This window comes from Dicentrarchus labrax, unplaced genomic scaffold (genome assembly GCF_905237075.1).
Source record: "Dicentrarchus labrax unplaced genomic scaffold, dlabrax2021, whole genome shotgun sequence".
Classification (NCBI taxonomy): domain Eukaryota; kingdom Metazoa; phylum Chordata; class Actinopteri; family Moronidae; genus Dicentrarchus; species Dicentrarchus labrax.
In genome coordinates, this window is record NW_026136720.1 from 15,886,815 (window position 1) to 15,889,897 (window position 3,083).

The following is a 3,083-nucleotide window of genomic DNA, read 5'->3' on the forward strand; positions in this document are numbered from 1 at the left end:
TCTCATAAAATACGTGTATTTTAATGTGCTGAAGAAATCAGTCTTGAACATTAAATAAAAGAATCAGGACATACAGTAGCATACTTTTTTCCCACAAAATTAAAAGTTGTTTACAAATAAAAAAAATATCATAAATATATATAAATATCACAGACAGACAAGTGGATTGTAAGGATTTAGCTTTATTCCAATTTTTTGGAGGAAGTATTATCTTCACAATTTTAAATTTACAGGGATTTTTACCTATTACGTTGTATAAATAAGCTAACATACTATATAATAAAACATACACAACTAGAAAATATTGAAATGTTTCTAAAAACCCATGTTCCTATTCATCCTTAAACATCCTGGCAAAATATATTAAAACACTGAACACTATTTTGTTGAACAATATGTACAGTACACCATGTCTGACATATTCCTTTTTCTTCTTTGACAGAGTAGGTGGAGTAAAAACCTGAATATCTTCCTCTTTAAGTTGCACATTCTTTAGGCATCTAATGATTGTTTGGCCACTAGAGGGCAGAAGAACTAAAATAAAAAAATAGGCCAACAAACACAGGCCTGACTTATTAACACTTGTGCACCTTCTTATACATCCAGCAGGCACAGAGCAACATGTAGTATCATCGTATTGTAGTTTATTTCGTATTTCAGGCCACCTGATTCATGAGTCTTATATTTACTCTCTTTCTATGTCTGTTTTGAGCCACTAAGTTTGTCTGCCTGCTACGTAATGCTGAAACTGTAGCATATAACTGCTGGTAATACTAAATTAGAGAGGGAGAATGTTTATAGAGAATATGTTTTTCTGATCATGTGTTTCTGAAGATGCTCTCTGTATGCATATCAAGGGATATCTAATGATCCATTGAGTTCTTCTTCTTCTTCTTCTTCTTCTTCTGTTTTTTCTGTTTTTTTTGTCCTTTTTATTTGTTAGCACAGCAGCACTTGTAAATGGCATATGAGAGAAGAGATATGACAACAGCCATGAGCAGACACAATCCGGTCCCCTAAAGAGTGGACAGTTGACAGAGAATTTAGTGAGACACTGAACCAAGATGTAGATCAACACAATGGGTTACATAACAGTGAAGCTGATGCTCCTACCTTTAAAATCAATTTCTGACATTGTGCCAAAACAAACTCACCTGAGGCAAAACAAACATGCTGTGTGAATAAGCCATGAGTTCTTCTGATGGGTATCTTGTTGTGTTGGTTGGTGTACGCCACTTCAGGAAAGTTTTTTCTACAGAGACAATGGGCCTGACCAGTTTGTGACTGCACAGACAAAGTATTGGCCATCAAGGAAAATGAGAACCATCCAAATGAAGGGAGGGAGAAAGCTCTACACCCATTTTGGAGGACAATATTGATACTTAAAATCATGGATCATAATCATCAGCAGAAAAGCTATTAAGGCAGGAATGACAAAAATTGCAGCTGAAAACATACCGTTCCACTGAGGATTGCAAGGGCAAGCAAATTCCACCTCCACTATCTTCTCCACGCCAGCCAGGACGAAGCTAAAAACCCCATTTAACACAATAGGGCTGTGTCCAAGTTCTTCCCTGAGTCTTGCAATCAGCCTTTGTTCTGGCATAATTTATTCTACACACAAAGAGAAAAGCACAGATGTAAAGTGAGAGATCTGTGAGGAAAATATACAGATTTGGATGCCTAAATGTGTTTTTGAGGAGGGTTTCTAATGGTTATTTCTTTGTTCACAGGGTTCTCCTATTTAATAACACTAAAGATATTTTTTTTCTGTATAACACAATTGTATGATTTGTCTTCTCCATTTTGGAATATTTTAATCCATTAGTTTGACAGCCCAATGACACCTTCAGTGTTTCATATAAAGTGGAGCATCTTTAATTTATTCAAAATGTAAATGTCAATGTGATGTGATTATTAAAATAGATTGGACCAATTCAATTAGTTTTTATATTTAAATATACAAATGTTTTCATTGTTAGTTACTGTTACAGAATATACATGTAAAATATGTATTTTCACATAATGAAATAATAAAAGAAAATTATCCAATCCACAGTATGTATTTATTTGTACAGTAAGAATAAAGTTCTACCAACCTTAAGATTGACCGTGAGAATGAGAAATGTACTCTTCTTAAAGGCTGCTCTGAGGAAGTGAAACTCTTCAGCTCTTCTCTCTCTCTCTTTAATGTTTGCCCGCAAGTTTCAACCATGGGCAATTTCCTTTCGTGAGCTTTTGTTAACCTCTAATACTTTTGCTGCCCTGATCAAGTCATTATATGTTTCTGTTTATTATCGCAATCAAATGTATCAAGGTCAAACAAAACATTAGTTCCAGAGTGGAAATTGAAAGGTAATTTGAAACTGAATGCATGCTTATAAATAAAATGACATGACATTAAGGAGCTGAAACATATAAAAGAAGGTACACAAGCGAGTACAGTAACAGCAGTTGGACGTTACTTGATAAAAAACAAATAATCCAGAGGAAAACCAATGAAACAAGAAGACATAATTCTCACAGAGAAGATCCAAGTGAGACAATTGAATTAAGAGTTAAGTTATGTGAGTTTGGAGTCTTTCTTTTGACAGTTTTCAAGCGTTGGAATAATTAAGTAGACATATATCTGACATGAATATTGAAATCACCAAGGATCTGATAAGTATGAGTACTGAGGTCAAACATATAATTATTCAGCTTCAAATGAATTCACGTAGATATCCAGTCTGGAGGTTAAGTTGAAAACAGACTTATAGATTTGATCAATACTCCCACTCTGTTTAGAGTTTCTGAACAACATGGGAATTAGTATAGTCAGATGAGGAGGCTTCATGCGGACAAGATAATCAAACTCCCAGCAGCCAATCTCACAGAACTAAACAACAGGGTCATCTCACGCACTGCAGCCACAATAGAACTGGACTTTACACACCCACTCAACCAATATCTCACCCCACTGCCTTCTGGGCGGAGGTACAGAACACTGAGGTGCAAAAGAGTTTGCTTTGGAAAAAAGCCTGATCCCTGCAGCTATTGCTCCTCTAAACAAAAGGGCACGCTGAGTGTAAGGTCCACCTATC

The 3,083-nt window shown here is 35.5% G+C and overlaps 1 long non-coding RNA gene across 1 annotated transcript; it reads right to left on the reverse strand.

Moving 5' to 3' along the window:
• Positions 1 to 487: 487 nt before the first annotated feature.
• LOC127353646 (uncharacterized) lies at positions 488 to 2,146 on the reverse strand. Its single transcript, XR_007881339.1, has 4 exons — positions 2,100 to 2,146; positions 1,459 to 1,614; positions 1,155 to 1,252; positions 488 to 1,016 (listed from the first exon to the last, which is right to left on the reverse strand). It is a non-coding gene; the product is annotated as an uncharacterized LOC127353646 (long non-coding RNA).
• Between the last annotated feature and the right edge of the window lie 937 nt (positions 2,147 to 3,083).